The following is a 28,000-nucleotide window of genomic DNA, read 5'->3' as shown; positions in this document are numbered from 1 at the left end:
CGAGCCCAGCAAATCCCGCCAGAATTGGCCGTATCCTCAGAGAGTAGTTAAGAAAAGGGAATCCCTCAAGGGCCCAGCTCCTAATTCCGTGCGGAATAGAAAGACGCAACGTGCGCAAGCTCCTTCCCCCCACCCCCCAGGCGGGAAAACAGGGTCCTTTTTCTCTGAGGACTACCTGGATGTTAAGCGCCGCCAGGTAGGTGGTAGAGAGCCTTGGGCGGGGGAGGGGGGGCAGGGGGGGGGGTCCTTCTCCGTCCAAGAAAGCTTTGAGATTGCTTTGGAACAGTTATGGGGACAGTTCTTTAAGACGGCTGTCGATCGAGATTGCTGCTGTTCTAATATTAGGACTTCTTAAAGGAGGACTTGGACGTTCGAGATGAAGTGCTGTCTGCAGTGCAGCTTTGGGGCCCTTCTGCACCCTCCCGTCTCTTCTGTTCAACTTCACCGGACGGGCGCAGCGGCCCCGAGTGGAGAGGGAGGCAGGTGTCTGCAGCAGCAGCTGAAGGCGGCATCCGGCGTCCTGCAGATGGATTCGAAACAAATCAGTGCAGGATTAACTTGTCTGACTGCTGAATTGTCTCCAACTGCCAAAGCTGCTGGGCCGCGCCTGCCGGGGCGGGTTCGGGTTACTCGCGTGTCCTGGGCGCGCGGTCTCTCCTCTGTCCCGGCCCACTGGCGGGGCGGCCTGGGACCTGTCCGGCGCCTGGGCCGGCTGGCAGGACGCTTTAAAGAAACGCAGCGAGTATGAACTGTTCCATTCTCTCACACACACCCTTCCCATTTCTTTTTTATGAAAACATTTACAAGGTACCTAATTTCAGATCGTGGAAGTAAATTTCATGCTAGGATATATTTTACAAAACATATAATCTTTCAGGACCGGAAGATGTTTAATTAAAACCACACTTTGACAAGTTGCGTTTCAAAACGGAGTCACACCAGCGCAGAAGGCTAATTCATATTCAAGACGCAGCCTGTAATCCAGGTTGTTTGAAAATGCCAGCCCTGGATAGGCATGCTTGCCCTGTTCTGCAGACTGGCTTGGGTTAGCTGCCTAGTCTTTGGAAGACAGAGGAAAGCTTCCTGCAGCATCTTTAATGTCCTTAGAGTAACACCTAAGGCATGGTCAGAGGGTCCCAGGCACCAGAGTTAAATCGGGAGAGCAGATAGAGACAAACGTTGAGACAGGGTTCCTGGAAAACTTGCAGCAGGACTGGGAGTCCCTGCCCTGCTCCCTGGCTGACCTGCACTAGACAAAAAGGAATCTCCCCCATCCCTCTAACCAGAGGAGACCCAAAACAGGAAGGAGAAGGTTTCTCTGCCCCAGCTCACTTGTGGGCATAGCGCTCCTCCGAGAGGAGGAGGTAGCATTGGTTTCCAGAAGCCTTCGTGCATTTTTGCAGTTGTCCTCAGTATCTTCCCTTTTACCTGCCTTTGCCTTTTGCTATTTCCCTATATCTTGACAAGTCCTCACTTAAGAGGGAAACAACTCCACATGGGAAAGGACATGCTCCCAGCTCAGCTGCTTTACCAACAAGCCTGCTGACACCTACTGGGATGGGCAGGAGCCAGAAAGTACCCTAAGGTCAGCATACATGGGAGACAAAGAGACCGAGGGACAGTCTGGGTTAAAGCTGAGGGGGTCCCGGTAAACAGCAGCTCCAGAGGCTGAGGCTATGGCAGAGGCTGGGTTCAGGTCACTGTCCTGTCTGCACCTCAGTATTTCCCATCTGACTCCCAGTCTGCTGGTCTCCCAAAGATAACAGTGAGTTCTCATCAAAGTTCTGGGACATGACTGAGAATTACATTGGTTCAGTTTTATCCAAAACCTCTTTCACTTTTCACAGCCACTCCCAAGACAGGGATTTTGCTTCAACTGTGGGCAGTGAGAATTATTGACTGGATAATGGACTTTTCCCCCCCAGGTTTATATTTTCTTTCAAATACACCATTATTTTCCTAAAGCACAAAGTTAAGTCAGCTTAAGAGAAACCCTCAAATCTAGTGTTCAAAAGCATTTTACACAACATGGCTATCTCATCTTGAAGCCTCTTTCTATTGGGCCAGTTTAGGAGAAAGCTTAATTTCTGCAAAGCACAATTGTGATAACATTTTTTTGCTCTTTTCAGAGGGTATCAACCAGCACTTCTGAAGGTTCAGTGGGTATCTATCTCCTTCACAAATAGACATGGATGTTGGCAGCTAAATGCTTAACTGTATGTCAACTTAATGCTTATTGATTAGATACTACTGATCTTAGATGAGCAGATAAGACCTTGTAGTCACTCTTTAGTGGCTTGCACCTCGGAGGGCTGGGATGGAACTCTGGTTCACACCCTCCAGAACAAAAAAGAGTCTACATTATAGTGGAAGGGCCTAGAGGGTGAGAAAGGTGGAAGAAGAGACAAACAGAGGCACTGCTGGGATGGTTTTAAGCATGTGATTGTCTGAAACAAGCACTAAAAAGTATGTACCTGACCAAATGCATTTGAAGCTTAATCCTACACTGGAGACTTGTGAATTACACAAAAGGGGAGAGGAACTGCAAATAATAATCCCCACCTGTTTTATTTCAATGATATGAACAAGCAGTTTTCCTGTCATGGACAGAAGCACTCTTGGGATGTTGAAGGCCCATTTGTGGGCAGTAATTCTGGCAAGGCTGTATGGTGGGAAGAGGACAGGGTGGTTGGTAACTGTCAGGACAGTGCAGCAGCGAGGGCAGGCAGCAGTGCTGGGTGCACTGACCGGGCACTGCTAGGTAATATTTCCCAGCTGGCCCACCCCTTCTGCAGCCCCAGAGAATCAACCTCATCCCTTCCAGCCTCAGAGCTTGGGTGGAGGTGGGAGAGGCCCAAACAGGCTGGAGATTCATGTTGTTTCTACCTTTCTAGTTCCTTCTGCCCTAATTAGCCCCATTTCACAGATGTGGACATGCTTACCCACGGATTTCGCAACACAGACCACTTCTGAGAAAAGTCTGAGAAAGGGAGAGGCTTGGAGTCACAGGTGTTCTAGAGGCCCAGGGACAATGGGGTCTAAGGATGGGGGTGGAGAAAGAGGCCAGTTGGGGGTTGTTTTCTCAAACCAGGCTTGTACATGTAATATTTCTGCTTCAGAGGCTCATTTGATCAATGAGCTAGGAGTGATTTTAAAGCGACAGATCAGGCCGGGCAGATAAAATACTGACACAAATCTCAGGGCTCTGAAGGCAGCAGTCCCCAGGATTCTTGACTTCCCGCTAGTGCTGTTTGAACAGACTCCTCTCTCTCTCTCTCTCTCTCCTTTTTTTTTCCCCTTAAATTCTGAATACTTTAACCCTTGCTTGTAGTAAATGTATGTGCAGTTATAAAAATGTCTATTTTCCACAGAAATCTAGCGTCCCACGACGAGAATCAATACTAAAACACTCCTTTTATTTTTAAAGTGGGTTTTAAAGGCCTATTGTGGGGGGACCGCGATGTCAGTGTGACCCGGACACGCAGTAAGAACAGGATCCTATTGGCCGCTGGCGGGGGCTCCGCCATAGTTGGCTCACGTGTGCACCTTATCATGCAAATCCAACTACTGGGGCATGCGCCCTGCTTCCCTGGGTGGGGCGGGGTGGGGGGGTACCCGCCTACAGCTTGTAGTTGGGACCAAGACTTCCAGATGCGCAATAATTAGGTTTCCTCATTAAACAAAGGTTTCCCCATCATTCCCCTCCTCCCACCGTTCTCAGCCGCAGAGCTCTTTACAAACCAAGCTGATTACCCGTCGTCCCCCGCCCCCGCCGCCCCGCCCCCGTCTCCCCCAGCACCCATCTCCTACCTGCTAATCCTAACTTAGGTCTGCTTCTTAGGATCTCCGCATTTTAGGATCCTTCACACCTTTACATACCTCTCCATTCTTTTTTTCTTTTGCCTTGCTCTAAAGGATATTAAATGGATTCTCTCTTCATCTTAGATCCGTTCCCTCATCTCTACCCCTCAATGAGATTTTAAAAAAATTCTCTAGCGATTGCTCTAAGAGGAAGAGAGGGTCAACACCGCTACTCCCCATTCCTTTGGACCCCCCGTCCCCACCCCACGCTCCCGCTCCTGAGCCGTGGGGGTTTCAGCCCGAAGCGCAGAAGTGTGGATGGCCCTGGAACTGGGCAGGCGCTAGAGCCGGTAACCAGTCAAGCCCGACAGTCACTCCCAGGCATCAGGCCGCTAAGAAGAACCAAGGGCAGCATCTGCAAGCCCGCCTGGATGTGTGGGGGTGCTGCTCTTCGGCTCTAAGCCTCCACCTTGCTGACGAAGTGCATGACTCGGGGAACTCCCCCAGGGTGTCCTCTGGACCTCTCCAGGACAGGGAGCCCAGGGATCTATCTCCTTAGAGCAGAATGCCCTTTTCTGGAAAGACATTGCAGTAAGCGAGAAATAGCCACCATTAAGTTCAAAGCCTCCCGCGGGACAGTTTCGTGGCTCTGCTGGGAGCTGGGGCAGACCCGCGTGCGGCGTCGCGGCGAGGACCGCGCCCACACGCGCTCTCGGTGTCGCAGTCAGCTCACTCTCCCTGGTAGAAACAGGTATCGCTCCTCTGGCTTTCAATTACTCTCAGCTTACCTGCAGGGCCAACGGGATTTGTATTTTTCCACCAAAAAACCTCCTGCCCTGGATTCCCCCAGGTTCCCCCTTCCTCCTCATCCGACCTTAACCATAGAAGGGGAGATAGGGGTTTGATTCTCTGATATGACACGAATAATTGTTGCATCATGTAACTTCCTACATCTTGGCTTTAATTTTCAGTGAACCAAACAAAGATATTTGCAATTTAAAAATAAGCACTCGATTTAATAAATGGGAACATTGTGCAGAGAAGACTATGTCCTCCCCCCACCTACCCCCCCAAACCCCTTCAGAAGACGTTATTAGCTCTGACAGCATGCCGCTCAGGTTTGCGGAGAGGATTTTGTAAAGGGATGACAGACAGGAAGGCCAGCAATCATGGGCTCCTTGGGCTGAGGCTTTTTTTTTTCCTTCTTTCCTTTCCTTTTTTTTTTTTTATCAGAATGTTCTGTTCGATGCCATTTATCCTTGATGATAGAAAATTGCGCTGTTGCCAGGACGCTGCTGCCGCCGCTGAAATAGAGGGCAGGAGCCACATTTCCATTTTCCGGCTTGAAAGCTATTCAAATGAATTTGCAGAGAGGGGGGAACGTCTAGCGATAAACAAATGAGAATAAATCGAGTTCCCCTTTCCATTCTTTTCTTTAAATGGGTAGCTCTTCATTTCCGATATACAGATTTTTGTTCATCAGTGTTTGGGAATACCTGGGAGATAGTGTAAGCCAACGTACCATTTATTTTGATGCTCTTAAAGTGACTAACCACATAAACATTTAAAAAGAATGTATGTCTAAATATATATACAGTATAAGAATTATATATACATAGATCCCGTACATATATACCTTCACACAATTCCAAACTACAATGGAGGATAAACTCTTAGCAGAGTTCCAACTGAAGATAATTTACAGGCAATGCTGGCTGGCAATAGGGGTTATGGACTTCTTACTAGTTTGTATATATATGTAGTTAGATGGAGTCGTTTTTTTAAAGCCCTCTCCCTGTGTTATGTATTTTAGGACACTGTAATTTAATTACCCTGATTAAAACACCATCCCTGCTCCCCAATAGATAAAAGTCACCCTCTTTCTTTCAAGTTAATTTTCCAAAATCTACCTTTAAAATCTTGTTTCTAAGTTGACAAATACGAGTCTAAAGAGTTAGTGCACACATATTCTTTAAAGAATATGAAACAGAGGTAAACTGAAGCCTTGTGCTTCCCCTCCTTAAAATGTAGATTCTTCACTAGATTAAAAAGATCATATATTAATAGGAACTTAAGGGATCACCCCCAAAACATAACATTTAAAAAATGAAAACTTAAGTCCAAACCACTCGAATATATATAAAAACATTAGCAATGCCCTGACAGAAACTATAAAGCTTGTAGAGCTCCCACTATGTTTTAACAATTGAATAACTTTTTATTGAATTCTCTCATTTTTTCCCCCTAAAGTCAGATACCGGCAGTTAAAAAATTCTCCGTAATATAAAGGCTTTTAAAATACAGCGACGAATTGTATATGAGTTTTTACTTTAAACTTGAAAAAAAAAACAAACCCGCTACCAGGCAATATTAAAACTTAACACTTTTTAACTGAGTCGTGGGTCTCCAACTACTCTGCTTTTAACTACAAGATTGTTTCCGAGTGATAGGTAACCGTTGGCCAAGCCAGGACTGCAGAGAGAATCATAGTGTAAAATCAGAAAAAGAGATGGGCAGAGTGTGAGTTGATACTGATGTTCCGAACTTTTCCGGTTGAATTTTCGAGTTACTCCCCCCAGGCATACTTGATTCCTAGTTACGGATTCCGGAACAAACCTTGTTCCAGCTGAATATGTCCCCATTAACAAATTAGCACGATGATGAGAAAACAATTAACAACACCGTCAGATGACGCTACAGAAAGCAAAGAAACGGCCTAAGAAAGTCGAATTGGCTTCTGTTGTGGTTAAAACAACGAGGTGAATGTAGTGTTTAGGCACTGAAAGACCGTCCTTTTCCCTTATCCTTGGCCCTGGGAATTGTGTTCCGGACAGAAAGCTCCACTGGCCGGCTGCTTTTCTAGTTGAGACAATTCACAATGTTCCTCGGTGGATTCCCCTCCAGGTACCAGCTCGGTGCGGGCAGCGGGAGTTCGGCGCCGCCAGGACGCGCGGGCGACGGCGTGGGCGCTGGGGCGGGGCGGCTGGGCTCCAGCCGAGGGGACCCCCACTCCCTACCCCCCAGTTCCCCGCCCCGCACCCCTTGCCAGGGAAAGAGCTTAGCTCCAGGTCCCTGCGGCTCCGCCAGGACGTTACGCAGAAGGAGGTGGAACCTCTGTGGGTGCCAGGGAGGGGTGCGCGCGGGAAGGACCTCCAGTTCCCCAGTGTCGGGTAATGTCGAGACCTCTCTCGGGTCCATCCTGCGGCGTCTTTGCCTAGAGCCACTTCCTGGGCTTTGGCCACGAAGCGTGGACCGGTTTGGAGAGTGGCCTCCAGCCGGGGGCGGGAGGGGGAGGAGGTGGTACAAGGGCAGAAATGGTCTCCGAGTGCTGACCTAGAGGATCTGGGAAGAGTGAACGCGACGGAGCCCGAAGGCAAACGCAGGGCTCAGCAGCGTGAATGGGCTGTCTGGGGAAGTAACTTCTCGTTGCGTGTAGGTGTCTGTGCGTCAGGGCGGGCAGAGTTGCGGAAAAGTTGAGTTTGGGGTGGAAGTGTATGAACCAGGAGTGGAGACCGTGGGGGTCACATCCCTGGCTGACAGAGCCTCCGCTCCAACCCCCGCCCTCACCTCCGCAAGCCGGTTCTCCCCGAGTCCCTGTAAAACTGCACATTGAGCTACTCTCTGGCGCGCCCTCTTCTAGGTAATGCAGCTAAAAATCACAGTCAAATTTGGAGGAGGGGAGCATTTTCTCCCCCTCCAAGTGATGTGTACACTAAGCGTTACAAAACGAAAGCGATTTTTTCCTTTCACCTTTTGAGACTCCGGGAATAGGGGACTTGCCTTTTTTCTCAACAAAAAGCACAAGCACTCAGAAACGGTGGAAACGCTCTTGAGAAGTTCCACCATCCAGAAATGCCACACGGACGGTGCAAACACAAAAGCTCAACATTTTGATATTTTAAAAGATCTTCCCCTCTTTTAAATCCTCTGCGGAAGTGCCGGTTGTAAGGTGAAAGTGTTTTCATGTGAAAACACGCGGCAGGGTCCCCTTCCTTTTCATGTGTACCAGCAGCTGCAAAACATTCCAAATGAGCTAGAAGGTCATTGTGGAGACTTACTAACATGGCATTCAGTGCTGGCCTCGTCCACTAGCCAAAAGCCTTGCCCCAGAAAAGAGAAGAGAGAAAGCAAATGTGGGTAAAAATACAAAATACTCTAAATTCTGTATTGCCTTTCAAACCCCAAGTAACTTTTCATACCTAGGCTTTGCCGCTGTTAACCCTCCCCATTCACACTCGGTTTCTCTGGTGTTCTGAGGCTGCGTTTGTATTTATTGCTGAAGTCTCCAGAGCTTTGAGATGTGAAATGCAAACAGTAAAGAATCACATTAATCTTGCTTTGATCTCTGAAGGGAGATCACAGCAGAAATCAGGTCACCACACAGATAGATGCTGCTGTGAAAAGGAGCTCCCTTCCTTTATTTATTTTTTCTTTTTTTCCAATTGTTTCTCCAAGATATCTCTCGGCTTCAGGACAAGCATTTTGGGAAACTGGGAAATGTCACTATGAACTATACATAACTTTTTACTTAAAAGCTGGGTTATTAAACTTCTTAGATGGAGCCATTTTTTGTCTTATAGATCCTGTTACTGGAGTTAATGTACTCATCTTGTCTACCTGATTATTTACAAAAATACCTAAGACCATGTTTCAGATACATGCTCCCAAGGCCACCTCCACAGGAGCTTAATTGCCTGGGGGAAAAAAAAAAAAAAGTTGTATTTCCTTTGCTTTCTTTACCCTTGAGTCCTGTAGGCATAGAATAATGGCAGTTAATCTGCTTAGATAATTCAAGATTTAAAGATTAGAAGGCCTATACTGACAATTTCAAAATTCAAGTCTGAGTGCTTTGGCTAAGCAAAGCTTAGGAGATGACAGATGTGATAAAAGAACTGCCAAAAACTAGACTTTATTAAAAACTAAAAGGTGTGATGCTTTTGTGGCTTTTAAAGAAATTCTTGTTATAATGCTCACTCAATCCAAATGTGTCCCTAAACAAACATCTACAGGGATATTTTATTTTATGCTACCTGATATTTATACACACAATACAGTACTCTGCTTGCATATATACACTCAGATAAATTTTACAGTGCTTTTCAAACCACTTCTCATATATATAAATAGAGTTAATCAGTTAGTTAGTAGAGTTGAGCTACATACTCAACACAAGTGATGTGTACATAATCATAAACGTTTGTACTATATACACATCCTTCTTATTTCTCAATTTTCTGTCATATCTTCGACATTATCTTGCAGGAGATTGCTTATGAAGTTATAATGCCATCCAGTTTTCTTCAGAACTTGTTGAATGGGAGGAACACGTGCAGATATCTGAATTTGTCCTTTTCTCCTTTCAATCATTCCTATAATAGTTGATTTTCATTTAACCTCAATGGGTCAGCCTCCATGACAGCCCAAATCACACTGACACTGAGGCTACCCAAAAGCTTTTATAAGTAGGACAAAGGACTTGAGACTGCTTTGCATCAAATGTGTCCTTTGAAAGTGATTTTAGACAACTGGCTTGGGAGCACAGCTTGAAAGGAGGACTGAGATGGGAAGAGAGAGTTCAGGAAGGAAGAGAGCAAGGAGAGAAAGTAGATGAAGGAAAAAGAACGCCAGGAGTGATTATTTAAGCAGGGACCTCTTTAGTGGCCATAGATTGTGTACTGTGACTTGTTGAGGTTATTTTCAGACTCATTGTCTGCTCTCACCTTGGTGGCCTCCCTTTTCCTTGATCCATTCCTCTAAACCCATTCTGCAACTACTAAAATCAGGTTCTAGAAAATTTGTTGTGGAAGTTACCATACTATTTCTTGACAAGGTGTTAGAGATGTTTTATTGGATGCAGATACATAAAAATGCTTGCATCAAGCATCCCAGGAAAGCTCATTTTGGTGATTTTAGCTGAAAAATATATTGTCATGTTCATATGAGCTGATTTGTGCATTTTACTTATAACTTAACCTGCCTCTGTGGTTCACTTTGTAAGCTTACTTTACACGTATTTTGAAGTTAAAAATACTTTCTCTCTGGAAAATCAACAAATGTTCATTACTTGTCAGTCCTTAAAGATGGAAATAAGCATTATTTCTTAATTATATTTATTTTGCTAAAAATTCTAATCTCTTCAATCTGCTCTTTTCCTTTTCCCCAAATCCTAAGAGCCTAGCATGTCACATGGGTGTAAAAAGAGAGAATAGACCTCCTTGTCTTTTAAATTAAAGTTTATGCAGCTTGTAGAAAGTAGTAATTTTCTAGAAAATTAGATCATTTTAGGTCACTATGGCTCTACTCTTCTATCTTTAACATGGTTCTAAGCAAATCTTGCCCTTTAAAAACCATCAATTAAAAGCAAAGAAGAAGTATTCAGATTTAAAGTGTTTGGATTTAGAAATCTGGCTCTACCCCCACAAGAATAGGTATAAATGATGGAGTCTGCCGTATATGCTGTGTGACAACTCACATGGGTTTCCATGTGGCATGTCAGAGTAACACGTGGCAGTTGCCATTCCTGCTTGTTGAAGACAGCCTCATTTTTACTTCCTGATTCTGGGGTTATGATTCACATGCACAAAAGGACCTTTTAAAGTCACTGATCTTTTTCTAAACAAGGTAGAAATCAAATTCAGCTAGATGTAATCAAGGTATTGATTCAACAGATTTAAAAAACCCACAACACTTGGCAAAGAATGGGGATCTTTTTCTTATAAAAAAAAATGTTAGACCTACTTTTAGGAGATTCACCTAAAATTACCAGTGCCTGTAGAGGAAAGATACACTTTGTAGTCTGCCATATCTGAGGAGGCTTCAGAGCCTAGGGTGACCACGGAGGGCTCTGAGTTCAACTGCTGGATGATCTTGAGCCTCAGTCTCCTTGCTGTGTAACTAGAAAAACAATGGAACTGACTTATCTGGCAATGGTAGAATAAGGTGAAATGCCTATAAAATGCTTAACAAGGTGCTTTGTGAACAGTAGGTATTTGAAGAATATTAGTTAATGCTTAACACTGACAGCAATATAAAGCTTAACAAGGCCTTTCAGGTTCTGTGTCTGCATATGGCATCCCCTTATTCCAGAAAGCTCACCCTGGCTAACTTCTTACCTCTCCACCTTAGGTATTATTTGTAATACTGTATATTATTATATTATTTGTAATACTGTAATATTGTAACCTATGGTATAGAAAATATTTACACAAGCTGGGGACCAATAATACCGGGAGTCTTTTCTGATGTTTGAAATTAGGTGTCTGTCTTTATGCCTCTGTTTTGTAGATTTTATTGTCGTTGCTGCTTTATCTGTCTCCCTAATTAGATTATAAGCTGTGCAAGCACAATATAATATTTATCTTTCTTTCTCAGAGCTCACAACTGAGCCTGATGGACAGTAAATATGCCATATATATATATATATGTTTAATGAATAAATATTCAACCTTTTCTTCCTGTTTTTCTTATTTGTAAATAAGTTATAACTATAAATATAATTCTATATTTAGTTTTTCACTTAGCATCCCTCAAGGAGAGTGCTCAAAGGAACATAACTTTTATTCCCATAAGTAACTTTATGAAGAATTTACCTGAGACTCTGTAGTGAATTGTTAGCATTTTCAGGACAAAATATCTTCATAAATTTCCCATTTTAACTGACGAACTCTTGGACAAGTTGGGTTACCTGTTGAATCCTTACGCATTTGACCATACAACATGTTCCTTGAATAGTGATATGGATTATCTGTATGAGTTAACAATGAGGTTTTAAGTATCACGATGCCCTGGTCAAGTGGGCTCCCAATGAATCCAATTATTTCCTTAGTTTAGAGGACATATGTATAAGAAAAAGTCATTAATAGAGATTGGAAGGATCATAAACATCTTCAAAAGACCATCCAGGGTTATTTTACTGATATCTTTGCAACAACTCTTGAAAAGAAATCCAGGGAAACCCTCACTATGGAAGGCTAATCTGATGGAAGAGCAGTATAAACTATGATATATGAGAACACAGAATATTGTAACCTATGATATAGAAAATATTTACACAAGCCAGGGACCAATAGTCTGCAGCTGAGCGCTCATAACTGGGTCTGCTTCAATGAGTAGGTCAGAATTCTTTGTAATCATTTCATTAATTGTCAGAAACAGTTATTACTGGAGTGTTTGAAAGCAGTTTGTTTTCTTAAGATTAATCACCCCCTGCAAAGCTTATTTAATTAGATTTGTAAACTCTTTTCTACCAAAGGAACAGTTAAGCTGATTCGCCATGTTGGAATTATCAGATGTTTTAAAGACACAAGGTCCAAATTAACTAGATTTTCCTGGAATAACAATAAATATATGGGTTAAGTGATAATAATGATGATTCCTGCTGTTCCGCTCAAGTAAACCGCAACTGTTGTTTATAATCTTTCTTCTAGCTCCCTCAAAAATAAAATAAAGGAGTGCAAAATTTAAAAATAAAAAAATAAATTCCATACCATTGTGAGAACAACAGATGATGATGAAGGGATATTAGGCTCTCTAAACTGAAGAACAGAGTAAATGTTTTTATTTGGTTGCAGGTCCAGAGAATGAGCCTCACAGATGCTGCCAGAAAAGCTTGGGAAAGGTCGTGCAGCTTGTTTTCTTGCACTCTGGCAAGGTACTCCTCTGCCATCCGTCCTACTCAAAGGCCAGGGCAGCCCTCACCCCACACTCACACATTCCCACAAGGCATTTCAGTTACCTGCTCAGACAAAGGAGATCAGGGAAAGAGGGGAAAATGGAGAGACAGAAATTTGTTTTTTGCATCAGACATAAAATGATATTGAGTTTTAAAGATGCCATGGAGTTTTAAATAACAAGTAAGGGAAATGGTAAGGTTTGCCATGCATGTGGATCCTCCCGTTTCTGCCCCTTCTTTTGTGCCACTTCCTATTTATTTATTTATATATTAATTCTGCACGTATTTCCGTGAAGAATTTGCAGTGGCTTTAATAACTGACATATAAAACAAACAAATATTTTACTCCTCCCGGTTTCACTCCAGATTCAAGTGATGGAGTTGCTCACAGCAGGCTGACCAAGAAACTTTTGCCAAGAGAACTAATCATTCACTGACTTTATGATTAACACAATGGCATGCATAAAACCCCCTACTTTCTTGTTCCTATGTAGATAATATGAAAAAGACAGCCTCTTTCCTTCCTTCAAATATCGAAGCCAGTTTTTGCTACATAAATATGGCCTAACTGGTTCTTCTACCAACCATATTTAAAAGATATTAAAATAAAGAGTCAACAACTTCTCTTGGAAGGCTATTTCTTGTGGTTACTGAAAGGATAGTGTGAAAACTTTTTATTGTTTCAGATTGGACCTCCCAAGCTTGACTGTGAATTTTTATGCCTGAGTACCTAAAAAAACTCCAAGAAAAACACTGCTCAAACCACCACATTTTGCTTGCTTTCAGGTTCAAACCCTATAAAACCACCACATTTTGTATGGTTTCCACCCCAAACCATAAGTTGGCATGGGATCCCACTCGATGCTCTCTGCTCAGGTCTAATTGAAATGTTTACCAACCTTGACAACATTTTCGGCTAACTTGTCACTAACTTGGAATGCAGGTGAAACAAGCTGAGTTCTTAGCAATAATTTCTTCACTAGGATCCTTTCACATGACCCCCTGCCACCCAACTGGGGACACAGAGTCATTGCATTATCTCTGGTCAATCATTGTTACTTCCTCTGTGACATTCTACTCATGTGTGCCTTGCCTTGAACCTTTCTAACTCTTCTTTTCCCTTAAAAACAAACCTCTTCTGTGTATTATTCCATCTGTTTGTATTATTCCATCTATTTCTTCATTCTACTTTGAAGCTAATCAGAAAAATCAGCTTGTGCATTAGTTAATGGGTTTAAAATTTTTTAGGGAATGCATAGGGCTTCCCTTGTTGCTCAGCTGGTAAAGAATCAGCCTGCAATGCAGGAGACCTGGGTTCAATCCCTGGGTTGGGAAGATCCCCTGGAGAAGCGAAAGGCTACCCACTGCAGTATTCTGGCCTAGAGAATTCCATGGACTGTATAGTCCATGGAGTCACAAAGAGTTGGACACAACTGAGCAACTTTCACACCACATGTGTCACAGAGGACCCTAGATTGTAAAGGCGTTGTGGTCAGGCATTGTCTCTTGCTGACCATTTGAAGTTGCCAGGTAAAATATGAGATTTTTATCCACTAAATCTGGCATCCCTATGACTGTTGTATCTCTACGATCTACACACTCTCCACGAAGGTGCTTGTTGAATATTGGCTGATCGAATGAATAAATGAAAGTCGTTTGTTATATATACCCTGGAATCTTTTGATTCCCTCTAAATTATATCACACTGGGAGCCAGCTTACCTTGTAGGCCTGGCCCTATGTGGTATGATCTTGGGTATGGAGTAGACATGGTGTTGATTTTCTTCGTTCTGCTTGTTTCATAGGAGCATTGTTCTTAGAAGGGCATCCTTTCTCCTGGAAGGAGCCTGTAGGATAGAAAGGGGTGAGAAGGTGCACACCTGTTGTTAGCTCTTAGTTCACGGAAGGAAAAGCAGTCGTGACAATGGGTCAGGAGGTCTTGAGAGGGTGGGGATATTAACTGAGTGGTTCCTGTGGTCATTCTTTCTCCACTAGCAGGGAGCACTCCCCTGATAACTACATATACAAACAGAAATGTCCTGGGAATCCATGGGCACTTGGAGTGAGGAATAATAATAGCAGTATGGGCTGACTAGAATCTTTCATAAATAGTCCTAATATCTGCAAAGGCATCATCTTGAGAATTCTCAAGGTGAAAAAAGTGTCTCAACATGTTTTATTTTGTAATTATGTTATCAATTACATTTATTCTTGAAACTGTTGTAAAATCATGAGGGTGCTCTTACTTTAGGAGCGAGGGGGCCCTTGGACATAAAGGCAGTGTTCACTTTGTCTTCGTTTTTGCATCTACTGTTTTCTTCAGGAAATTTCCAGAACTTTCCTAAGTGCATTGCTATACTTCTCCTTGGTGTCAGTTCATCAGTATCTTTCATGAAAATGTGACTTGGAAAGTGAAGAGCTCATGTCACATGTTAATACACTGCCTATTTATTTAGAGCTGTGACTGAAGTTCATGGTAGATCTATTTCCATGTATTGGCTGCCCTTGAAAGACAAGGGAATGACTTTAACTTTGAGATAAATTAACTATGAGCCAGACTGAACCCAGAATGCACACTCCCTCCCACACAGTCCCTCAAATTTTGTTCTGTGAGTGGGTTATCTCTGATGCTTGTTTATCTGACTTACTAGAATCTTTTTCTGGCCTTAGGCACTGACAGATAGAGGATACTACGTGCTGTCTGGCTACTGAATTCTATTCCTCCAACAAAACAAGGTCAAAATGCCCTAAAGTCCTATCCAGGAAGAGTACTCTCAGAGCTGTTGAATTTTGGTTTTCTACACACAGTGATCAAAAACATGGGCTTTGGAGTCAGATCTATGTGGAATGGAATCATGGGAATCTGTCTCTTTAGTAGCTTGAATCAAGTTGCTGTGCTCTTTTCAACCCCAGTTTCCTTGTATGTAAAACGGAGAGACTTACAGTGCTTGTTAGGATTCAATGACCTACTGCATGGAGAGTCTAGTTCACATACCATAAGGGCTCAACAAAGGACAGCTGTTATTGCTCAAAGTCTGTAGCAGAGTATTTCCTTTTTAACCAGACTCTCTGAATGTTTCTGTTCCACAAACACACGTGTATGGCCTGGGCTGTGCTTGTGAGCCGTGATGGAAACTGGCAGTGATGTCCTTGTACCTGGTTGTTCACATTCCTGGCCCTTCCCCTGAATGTCCAGCTTCTGGTTTAACTGGAAGCTGGGAGGAGGGTCAGGACACTCTTGCGCTCTCTGACGTAGCCAAGACTGGAGCCCTGTGGGAAAGTGGGTGAGGCTTCCCTGGTGCCAACCCAAATTGCTCCCGACATTCCTGGCTGCGCCTCCCCGGAGCTTTCTGGAGGTTGTTTTGGGGATGGTGGATTCCCAGCACTGTAGAGGTGGTGGCTGAGCCCAGCGCTGTGCTGAGTTTCTGGCCCTGCTTCGAAACTTCCAGTGCTCTTCTGGCTCAACCAGAAGTTCAGGTGTGGGATGGCCTGGTGGTGTGTGTTGGCCTGGGAGAGTGGGTGGGGTGCAGTGGAAAGCACTTGAACGATGAATCTAGAGGCCCTAGGGACATTGGATTTTTTTTTTTTTTTTAAGAGTGGAATTTTTGCTTCATGCCATTCATCCTTTCTATCTACCCAGAGCTTTAGAAGGGTTAAGTCCCACCAGGAGTCCCACTAGCTGGTGACTTGTGGAAAGAGATTAGAGGAAGAGGAGAAGTCAAGATAGGTTACTTCCTTAACAATGTCTCTTCTCCTAGCATCTCTCCAACATTCTGTCTCCTCCTAGCAGCTTTTCCCCGTTAGTCTTTCTAAAATGTCCATCCATTTCTGGCCACCCACAAGAAAAGAAACTGAGGTTAAGTAAAGCCGGAGGAGCCTCAACATTCTTGGATTTCCCTCTTTGTTCACCTTTCTAGCCCTATTTTTCATTCTTTTTTGCTCGTCTTAGAGCATGGAAAAGGGGAGCTTTTAAATCCATCCTCAAAAAGTGGGGAAAAACTTCAGAGGAAAGTAAAACAGAGGGCAACAAGGCTCGTAAGGCGTGGAAGATGGACAGGAGGAGTCGTGCTGCCCCGTAGTCCCAAGTTTGCCAGAAGTGGCCCAGAGTTAACCCAGAGCAGGCAAGGCCTCGCTTAAACTTCAGAAAGGAATGTGCTGAAATTGGATGAAAATCGAAAGGAAAATTTGAGAGTGCGAAAACCTCACCTACGAGACAAGTGATTATATTGAACAATTTAAAGTGTTGAGGAAATTGGCCATATGTCTGCAGATGATCCATCTAGGTAGACCAAAAGGATTAGAATTATCTCCTGATATTGGTGATTTTTTTTTTTTTTTGGTGATAGCTGTAATGTATTTTATATATAAGGTAAACATTATAATTATAGTCTTGCTGTAATTAGCTTTTTTTTTAAATTGAGCATACATTTAGTTCACATTTATTTTGAGCATATTTGAAACATCCACCAATTCTGGTAGTCAGAGCAAAGTAAAAAGATATTTCCTCCACTTATGGAAGCTGTAAATTAAGGAGGAGACTCCCTCAAACAGGAAAAAGCTAAGTTATGATGAGGGTGGTGGAAATAGGGAGGGGTTGGTAACAAGGTCTGGGGATCTAATGTGTAACATATTGACTATAATTGATAACACTGTGTTGTATAATTAAAATTTGCTATCTCTTAGAGATATTTAATGGAAAAGGCAATGGCACCCCATTCCAGTACTCTTGCCTGGAAAATCCCATGGATGGGGGAGCCTGGTGGGCTGCAGTCCATGAGGTCCCGAAGAGTCGGACACGACTGAGCGACTTCACTTTCACTTTTCACTTTCCTGCATTGGAGAAGGAAATGGCAACCCACTCCAGCGTTCTTGCCTGGAGAATCCCAGGGATGGGGGAGCCTGGTGGGCTGCCGTCTATGGGGTCGCACAGAGTCGGACACTTTGCAGCGACTGAGCACGCACGCATGCAATAAGCCTTCTAAATGCTGCTGCAGTGTAAAAGACACGACTTAGGAAGAGTTCCAGGTGTCAGTCCTCTAGCAGAAAGTCAGGGAGTGGCCACGTTTGTCTTTGTGTCTGCTGTGGTACACACCAATGTTCCTCAAGCCAAACTAAACTGTGGTAGAGAATAGTGAAGGAGAAAGTTATTTGTTTGTTGACTTATTTCAGCTTTCTTATTTTTTTGGTAATCTGGTTTAGGAATCTACTTGCATTTTTTTCCTGAGACTAAACTCTCAGAATATTCTAATCAAAAAATATTTTTGACCCCCATTTGTTGAGCCCTTTTTATGTATCAGGCCTGTAAATATCTTGAGTGCTCAGTACTCCTCACAGGTGATATCACTTAATGCTTGCACAGTCCAGTGACACAGGGATCTGGCTGTTGTTCACAACATCATGGTCACTGCAGGGCTCAACACGGCTTCAACAACAGCAGCAACAGCTGTGAGAGGAATCCAAGGACCAATTTGTTGGAATAAAACAAAATAAGGCTTTACCATATGGGAGATATATCTTGGATGGTTTTATTAGATGTGGGATGATTTTTCTTGTAGCCTAAGGGCTTTCTTGAGGGAATATGAAATCTTTTCACTATGCCCGCATCATTGCCAGATGTGGATATAGTGAAATAGACCTTATCCTGTGTGTGTGTATGAGTCTCAGCATGCATATGTGCATGTGTAAAAGTGGCAAATTCTGGCTCATACACTGAATTTCAGTTTATCTCACCCTCACTTTCTTATGCAAAAATGTCTTCATGTGACTTCTAAATATGCAGCAGGACTCCTGCCCACCCTCTATTTGAATAAACTATAGGTTGTATCATGTTCACCAATAGGCAAAACCAGAGGCAGTAAAGTAACGATAAACATGGTCATTTCATAAAAGAGCTTGTTTGGTCTTGTCCTTTAATAGTAGGATACAATGGAGTGCTCCACCAAAACTTAAAAATTCATAATGAATATCGATACTGTTAATCAGAATTTGCCCTGTGAACAGCTCAGAGCTCTACTGTATTAAGCTGTTGGGTGGTAGCAATCATACTTTTTAAACAGCCATCAGAGGCAACTGTCAGCAACACCATATCTTCTCTCTTTTATGGCTTCAGGTCCCCAGGGTTCCATCCTGAGTCCAGGGCAATTTGTATGGGGTTTGCTAATGACCTGCTGATTGTCTGCACAAAAGCAAAATCTTACAGTGTTCAGGCAACACAGTGATTCCACACAAAAGCAAAGGACTGTCTGGTGTCAAAATAGTACCATACTTTACCTTTGATAAAGGTTTTTAACTGACTACAAGGTACTGCTGCTGCTGCTGCTAAGTCACTTCAGTCGTGTCCGACTCTGTGCAACCCCATAGACGGCAGCCCACCAGGCTCCCCCATCAACTACAAGGTACTATTTGGTGCTAAAACGAGTGGCAGAAATAATGTTTATTCAAATAACTAACAAGATGGCAACAGGGAGGAAAATTTCAGGAGTGTGTGTGTGTGTGAAAAGGATACTGTTTAGATAGCTGTTACTGTTCAGATTTTTGATTCTAATTTTGAAAGGTACAGAAACGAGCAAACGTCTGTTTCAACTGGATATTTATTCATGTTGGTGATTATTAATATACTTTAGTATGCCACCAAAGCGTTTTCTTTCCAGGTAGTGAAAGTGTGTGATGCACACTGTGTTGATCTATCTACATACTTATTTTTGACCTCTGTCGCCTGCCTCAGGGAGCAGGCTTGGAGTTGTAGCAGGCCAGGTGAAGCCATCTCTATACTCTGCATGGGCACTGTCTGCCCACAGCATCTCCCCTCTAAACCTGAGGGAACAAAACGATTTACAAAATTCTATCCTGCTCCTCTTTCCCTGCCCCCATGCTCCACTGACTCTGCAGGCTGGTCAGTGTCTGTGTGTGTCTGACGGGCTGGGTCTTGATAAGGGGACTTATCACCAAGCCATTTATCTGTTCAGTGATGGAGGAGAACCAAGACTGACCCAGTTTCCAAAGCTTTATTCCAAGACTTGACTTATTTGATTGTTCGTTTGTCCATTTATTCTTTCACTCATTTGGTGATTTTTAAACCTCTTGTTATATATCAGGCCCTATATAACCACTGGGATCATAATGATGAGTAAGATTTGGCCTCAGTCCTCAAGCCCGCTGTGAACCTCTAGGAGTCAAATGGCAATTACCAAATTCTTGATAAAACTGATAATCTCAAGTCAGTGGGCCCTTAAAAGGATTTAGAGAGAATGTGTGTTGCAACATGTTGGCAAAAATGAAAGCTCCTCCACTAGACTGTAAGCTTGTTTAGGGCAAGAAGTGAACCTTGTCGTTGGAATTATTTATAGCCCTGAGCACAGGAAGCATATAGATCATATGTTCCAAAAAATATCAGTGAAGTTTTCAGAATGTCTAAGAATCTTCAGCAGTGGACAATAAATTGCAAATGCCAAGAGTAGGGCTTTTGGGGTTTGGCTTCCACTGATGTCACTTCACTTAGCAACGAGTGATGGCCCTTGCCTTATCAAATTATTATCCACTTGAAAACATACGTGTGTAGTACCTGATAAGCACCTGATGGCACAAGCTGGGTGTTGTGGATTCAGGAGTAAAAAGGATAGATACAGGATCATTCCTCCTGCAGCTAATTGACAGGAGAGGACTCAAAGAGGAGGATACAGTACAGGGATCTCAGAACAGATAAGAGAGAATTCCAATCAAATGTGTTAAGTTTTGTGAGAAAATAGTATACTGTTATCTAGACTACCTAAAAGGAGAGGTTAGGAGGTCAGGGAGAAGAGTGCTCCAGGCATTAGGGACAATGTGCAAAGATCTGGAGGTGAGAATGATCCATGGTGCATTCCAAAGGCTTAAATATATTCAGAGTCATTGACTTGTCACCTGCAATGAGAGGAGCTTGGGATGAGGCTGGGGAGGTGAGCAGGGCCAGATCCCAAGGGACCTTGGAGGGAATGCTAAGTAGTTTGGACTTCACTGAAAATCAAAGGGAATTTATTGGGGCTTGAGCAAGGCAGTGCCACAGTGAAATTTGTGTCTTTGAATGATTGCTCTTGCTGGGCTACATATTGGATGTGGGATGGAGAGGGTGAGCTGTGCCTGTTGGGAAGGCTTTTGCAGTAATCTGGGTGGAAGATGGCCCATAGTCAAACAGGGTGGTATAGTGGAGAATGCATGGGCTTGAAAATCCAGTAAGACCTGGCTCTGACACTTATCATCTATGTGGCTTTTAATAACTATTCTCCATAGTGCATTTTATACTTTCTCCTGCAAAATGGAGTAACCTTGCCTATCTGATGTGGGATTTAAATACTGTACATAAGCTGCCAGGTATTATATGACCCACACTTCAGTGATAGTCCCTTTTTACTGCTCCTTCCTCTCTCCTTGTATTTCTACCCCTTTAGTGTACACCTTTATGCTTTTAAGTAAGATCTTTCTTGGTAGTGGTCCTTTATAATCTCTGGATCGTGATTCTGGTGAAGGCTCCTCCTTTTAAAGACTCTGCCTCTGTGGCAGCTGCAGTTCTTTCAGAATGTTCTGGACTATCACAAAGTCACCTCTGAAGAAGCGGGTTCTGTAGCACACTTTATTCTGGTCTGGGCCATGCTATAATCAATGAAATGCAAGTTTGGTAAAGATGAAATTTTTCATTCCCTTCCCATTTGGAACTTTCTGGTAGCTGCATTCTCCCCCTCATGCCCTTGGAATGTGGCTTTGGTATTATCTTTGGCCATCCTCAGGGATGCTTCTTAAGCAATTGTGGAAAGAGAACTTTGGATTTTTTTTTTTCTTTTTTTTTTTACAGAATAGCCCTTATTTTCTCTCTGAGAATATTCCAAAATCCTGTCATATTTTCCTTTCTGACATCTCTAAAATTCATCTTTCCCTATTGATCTCCAGTAGCTAAAATGCTTCCCTTGTTTTGGCCTTCCTTTTCTTCTCTTCTATTCCCTGCTGCTGCTAAGTCACTTCAGTCGTGTCCAACTCTGTGCAACCCCATAGGCAGCAGCCCACCAGGCTCCGCCATCCCTGGGATTCTCCAGGCAAGAACACTGGAGTGGGTTGCCATTTCCTTCTCCAATGCATGAAAGTGAAAAGGGAAAGTGAAGTCGCTCAGTCGTGTCCAACTCTTCGAGACCCCATGGACTGCAGCCTACCAGGCTCCTCCATCCATGGGATTTTCCAGACAAGAGTACTGGAGTGGGGTGCCTTTGCCTTCTCCGCTTCTATTCCCTATGAATACTTATACTGTGGTCTCTATTCTTGAGTTCTGTCTCTCTTAAAGCAATCTCCTTGGTGCCTTTACTACAGTATCTTTTAAAAATGCCTTGCCTGATTTCTCTCATCTGCATTAAATATGGAATTTAGGGACCTTCCCTGATCTTCATTGCCTGATTCGTTTTCCCCTGCTGGTTTCCTATATCTTCTTAATTTTTAAAGACCTAACCTCCTCCTGTATGTGCTCTTTTTTTTCTTGTTCGCTTTTGTTTTCCTAGGCAGTTTTCAGACTGTGTCCCCCCTAGCCAAGAACATTTTCTTTCCTTTTTACATGCCAAACCCAGCCTCAAACAAGTTGTATCCTGAAACTCCTCTTCTTTCTCCCATAGCTCTCTTTCTCAAGTTGGTTTCTCCTTCTTCTTGATGATGGTCTTTTCTTTATGAAGTGATGCTATAGCTATATGATAGCATATGTATATGCTCTTTTGATATAAGGAGGTCTATCATTTATTAAGGCAAGTCTTTGCTCAGTTGCTTTGTCATTCTCTTGCTTCCATTGGCACCACTGTGGTTTTGGGCTATAGTCGGAGTTGTCATCAGTTTGGTCTCAGCTATCTTCCCCACATATTTTGTCCTTCATGGTTCTCAGAAATGTCTTTCTGATCCAGTCCCCTTCTCTTCTAAAACAAAACAACACAGCGTCTGCTTTCCCTAGCCTGTAGAATGGGATTTACCTTCCCCCCGTGTGCATCAAGGATTCTCATGCCATGGCCCCTCTTCAGCCTTCCAGACTCATCCTGTCACTGTGTTACCCTCAATCCTAAATTCCAATCACATAGAGCTGCTGGCAGAGGTAATTTACTTTATTTGGAGGTTGAGAGTGGACTACTACAGGCCAGCTACAGTCTGCAGAATTCTTTGCCATTTTTAAAAAACCAAAAGATTTCATGTAAAACTCTTTTTTAAATTTCTCTCGGAAAATAGGGCACTACTGCACCGTTTACCCACCTGGCAACCAAGAGTTGAAGGGTGGCTTCCCCTCTAGATGAAGCATGTTATTCCTCCAATTTGGCTGCTGCCGTCACTCCTTTTTGTGTCCCCAACATTGAAGCGAAGTGTCCTTTGCCATTATTACTACTCTTTTTCTTTGATCTGTTTAAGAAATAAGAGTGTTAAGGATTAACAGTATTAAGAGAAAACTGTATCATGTCTCTGTATCTATAGACTTCAGTTCAGTTCAGTTCAGTCACTCAGTCATGTCCGACTCTTTGTGACCCCATGAATCGCAGCACGCCAGGCCTCCCTGTCCATCACCAACTCCCAGAGTTCACCCAAACTCACGTCCATTGAGTTGGTGATGCCATCCAGCCACCTCATCCTCCGTCGTCGTCTTTTCCTCCTGCCCCCAATCCCTCCCAACATCAGAGTCTTTTCCAATGAGTCAACTCTTTTCATGAGGTGACCAAAGTACTGGAGTTTCAGCTTTAGCATCATTCCTTCCAAAGAAATCCCAGGGCTGATCTCCTTCAGAATGGACTGGTTGGATCTCCTTGCAGTCCAAGGGACTCTCAAGAGTCTTCTTCTTCAACACTACAGTTCAAAGGCATCAATTCTTCAGCGCTCAGCCTTCTTCACAGTCCAACTCTCACATCCATACATGATCACAGGAAAAACCATAGCCTTGACTAGACGGACCTTTGTTGGCAAAGTAACGTCTCTGCTTTTGAATATGCTATCTAGGTTGGTCATAACTTTCCTTCCAAGGAGTAAGCGTCTTTTAATTTCATGGCTGCAGTCACTATCTGCAGTGATTTCTTATTGATAGATAAATAAAAGATGGGTAGATACTGTTTGGCATTTCAAGCCAAATTGTTCAATTCATTCTTTCATCCTCAGACCCTGTAGGAATCTAAATTTGGATCTCTGACAAAATAACTTGGCACTAAGTATCTGTGTTCAGACCCTGGTTCCATCACTTACTAGCTATGTGGTTTGGGGCAGATTATTTAAGCATTCTCTGCCTGACTTCCACCTCTGTAAATTGGGGATGACATTAGCATCTACCTCACAGAGTTTTTTATGAAGATTATATGAGATAATCGATGTAGAGAATTTAGTAGAGGGATTGGAACATGAAATGCATTCAAGAATTCTTCACTACATTCTTATTACTATTATTATGATTCTATTTTCCCCAAGTCTTAGTGAATATCAGATCCATGAGGGACACGGTTTTGGGCAGAGTATTTTGGTGCCTATTTAACCATACCTTCCTGGTGCTCAGTTTTGTCCCTTGTTAGCTATGGGCCTGGTCAAGTTATTTAATCCCACTGTCCCTCCATTGTATCATCTGTAAAATGTTGACAATAACAGTATGATAAAAATGATAGCATTCGCATCTTTGGAAATCTGAGATAGCCATGTATTATGTATTAATATTATGGTATCTGCCGCATAGCAAGTGTGCAGTCAGTGGTGCTGTGATTGTCATCAGCTACCCTCGCAAAATTTTGCCTTTGTTTCCCCGGAGATGTTACTTGGTAGTTGTGAGGTCCCAGGCATCCGGGTGATCCACCTGTGTGTGATACGTGGGGCCCGTCCTTCTACATTGAGCTCTTCTTGCCTTTTTTTTTTTTTGGCTGCACTGCGCCCCCTGCAGTGGAAACACAGCGTCTTAACCACTGGACTGTCAAGGAAGTCCCTACACGAGGCTTTCAATAGTTGAGTTATAGTTCACATACCATGAAAATCACCATCTTAAAGTGTACAGTCCAATGGGTTTTAATATATTTGAAAGCTGTGCAATCATCACAACTATCTAATTCCAGAATGTTTATATCATCCCCCCAAGGAAACCCTGAATCTCTGTTAGCTGTCATCCCTCAGACTGCCCCAACCTCTTCCCCCAGCCCTTGGCAACCACTAATTTGGTTTCTATCTCTATAGATCTGCCTACTCTAGATGTTTCACATAAATAGAATCATACAACATATGGCTTTTGCCCATGTGTTTCCCTAAAGAGTCAAGCTGCACCCCTTACCAGAAAACAAATTCCTACTGGGAAGAAGGAAGCTCTAAACAGGAGGAAAGAAGAAGGAAGATAGCATAAGCCAACACTGAGCTAAGAAGAGCAAAGCCAAACAAACATGTATCCAGGGGTCAATTTGAGTAGGCTAGGAATGTTGAGGCATTTTAAACCATGACTATAAAAGGCAACCAAGCTAGATTCCTTTGGATTCTTCACAGTCAGCCCTCGAAAATGATATAAAAACCTCAAATGCCCATCTGTGGATCTACCTGGGGGTTGGTTAAAAATGCAGATTCTGGGCTTTTCCTCAAACTCACTGAGTCAGAATCTCCAGGGTGGAGGTTTAGGAACCGCCACAAGCTTCTACCAGGTAGTATGTTGGGAAATTACTGAATTACATGGAACATGCTTGTATGAGACTGATCTGCCTTATTTTTTTCTGTCTTCAATGATACAGCCTGTATTGTTGATGCTCTTCTTACATATACTTGTTGATCTTCCTTTTCTTTGTGCATCTCAGCCCCTCTGCACAGTGATCCACAAAGTAGGGACTTGGCACATTTTAGAAGATTGGTTATACAAGAACTTTGAGGGTATAGTTGGGATACTGCTGGCCACAAAGCCATTAAGGTCGATAAGGCCTCAGAGGAGAATGTTCTGGTACATTCTGAGCATTCTTTCTTGGAGATTTCAAGGCTGGTGTTTGTCTTCAGGGCTCTGACTTGTGCCCCAGTGGTCAAGAGCCCTTTGATCTCTGGGCTCCAGAGGGTGTCCCCACAACTGCCCCTCCAGGGGGCTTTCCAGCTATCTGTATGGTGCTGATAGGTAGAGAAATGACAACAGAAGCACAGGTGGTTCCTATACCTCGCAGATCGGAATGTCCCAGAGCACCTGGTAACATTCCTGTGCTTCCTTGGGACCCACTGAACCAGACTGTTTTCCAGGAAGGGGAAATTATTACTCAGACACTACCCAGATACTGCTCTAGAGTTTGAAGAACCTCATCCTCCCATCTGTGTTTGGAGTAGAAAGAATGGGTTGTGCTCATGGGGATTTATGAGGGTAGGGTGGTGGGTAGGGTAGGATTTGGGAGATCTAGGCTTAGTGTTGGCCCTACCGTTTAGTTGGTCTCTGTGTCACACTGGATGAGCCACTTACCTTTCAGTTTGCCTCTTTGTAAAACCAAGGGCTTTGGGCCAGGAGAGACATCTGGAATGCAGCCACGATCGCTGGTGTCTGCAGGAGGCTTCTCTGTAGGTTTGGATGTCAGCTCTAAAGGATCCTTTCCTCCATGTGTTCTGAGGACAGACCTGCTTCCTCTGTCTGGAGTTAGCAACTGTTCAGTGTCATTGGAGGCAAAGTTGAAGAAACCCACTTTTGGAGGTTGGGGGTTTGTGTGGAATGGTGGTGAGATTAGATAAGAAGCATGGCCAGCCCTGCCCCTTTCCTTGCTCACTCATGCCCTCCTCTCTCTTCTTCCCATATTACACTAAGTAAGAGCTTCATGTACATATAAGTCTGTTTTTAAATTACAAACATCCCATAGGAATGTTAAAGCCAACAATAGTTAACACTCTGCTACGAAATGCTCAAATCTAGACACTGGAAGACTTCCTCTTTAGTATTTGTGGGATTAAAAAATGTCAGTGGATGGGTACTAGCACATGTGCTTGGGTTCCTGGAGCCTGAGCAAGTGTACAGAGCAATATGGGAGGGGATGACAGTCAAAGGCAGTCATTGATTTGGCTGTTGTGCCTAGTACCTTGCGGGAATGGTGCAACAATCCATTTCCTGTGATGTTTTGGGCAGAGACACCCTAAACTAGTGATGCTTCACCTGGACCGCCTCTGGGTGCGGTTCTTTTCATTCTTATTTTGTTAATTACACTGGCAATCAATCATTTTGGTTGCCCAGGAACTGGGTGAAGCTTGGGTCACTGTACTTCTCACTTTTCAAGGCATCTTAAATCCAAGTTTATCCCCAAATACTAGCCGTTACTCAACTCTCACTCAGGCCACAAAATCAAACTCCGTTCAGGTCAGCCCTGTGAAACACTGTGAAGAAACAGTGGCTGGTTTTGGATTCTGCGGGCTCTCTTTCCTTTTCCCCCGGGTTGTCCCTCCCTAGCACACTCATTCTACATTCTTTCTACATGCAGATTTACTTGTATTTAATAGCATTATAATTTTTCCTCTTTCTTTGGTATAGCAAAATAAACAAAGGCACAGAGAATCCTTAGCCATACTTTGTGTGTTCCTGTAGTCTCTGCCCTATTGTCTGAAAAACCACAGACTTCACTTTGATGCCAATGAATCCGTCATCGGGTTTTGTTTAAGCCTTGTATTTACCAAGATCCTCACTTGAGCAGTGGCTTAACTTTTTAATCTTTGATTTATAATTTTACAGCTGCTGAGACAGAAAACCTACTCCTTCGGAGGAGCGTGGCCTTTTCTTATATTGCTTCCCATCGCTGCTTCTGAGCTTCTTGAACTCTGGCCCCTGGACACCACCATCAAGAAGGCCTTATGGATGAGCTACCTATCCCCACTGAGAGAGGAGGAACATCAACTGCAGTTTCTAACTAGATTGCCTTCTTCATTTCAAGTGATGGCTGCCATCAGGATCAGATTAGGACAGACCAGCCGGATGGCTGCTTGGAAGACTAACCTATAAGGATACTAAACTGTTCACTGTATGCTTACATCACCAGGAAAATAGACCAGCACTTCTTTTAGGGAGCACTCTGTTTGGGGCTGGAAGAAATGACTTGCTAAGTTCCTCAGGAGTAATCAGAATAGAGGAACAGAGGGATGGATTATTGCAGAGCTCCTGTTTTTCCTACTGAGCTATGTAAATTAGGTGCCCCAGCTGGATTGTTTGCCCATGGAGGGCAGTGGTCCTGCTCAATTCTTCCTTGCACAGAACTCAGTCTGCCCTCTAATAAAAATCCTACAAGTAGTGGTTTGAAGGAGACACCAATTTATTAGCCTACTCATCTCTGTTCTGAACTCTAGGGCTTGGAAATGAAGACACAGTCATTGAGAGTTTCTCTTCCAGTTCTAGAATATTACCCCTTAGTGCATCTTCATTCACTCAGAGTAAGGGTTGTTAATTAACAGAGCAGATCAGGACTAATAGAGCTTGGATTCTTGTGGGTTGGGTGATCAGATCTTGTGTTGAATTAATTAGATGGAGATCAAGTGGAGTTGAGATTTTCAAAAGCATTTCACTGAAGGGTGATATTGTCAATTATCTGCAGATGAG

The 28,000-nt window shown here is 43.3% G+C and overlaps 1 long non-coding RNA gene across 1 annotated transcript; it reads left to right on the top strand.

Moving 5' to 3' along the window:
- The first annotated feature begins 6,415 nt into the window (after positions 1–6,415).
- LOC129658923 (uncharacterized) lies at positions 6,416–27,715 on the top strand. Its single transcript, XR_008717587.1, has 2 exons — positions 6,416–6,705; positions 27,143–27,715. It is a non-coding gene; the product is annotated as an uncharacterized LOC129658923 (long non-coding RNA).
- Positions 27,716–28,000: the final 285 nt, after the last annotated feature.

The sequence above is a fragment of the Bubalus kerabau genome, chromosome 8 (genome assembly GCF_029407905.1).
Source record: "Bubalus kerabau isolate K-KA32 ecotype Philippines breed swamp buffalo chromosome 8, PCC_UOA_SB_1v2, whole genome shotgun sequence".
Lineage (NCBI taxonomy): Eukaryota > Metazoa > Chordata > Mammalia > Artiodactyla > Bovidae > Bubalus > Bubalus kerabau.
This window is presented reverse-complemented; position numbering and strand designations above follow the sequence as displayed.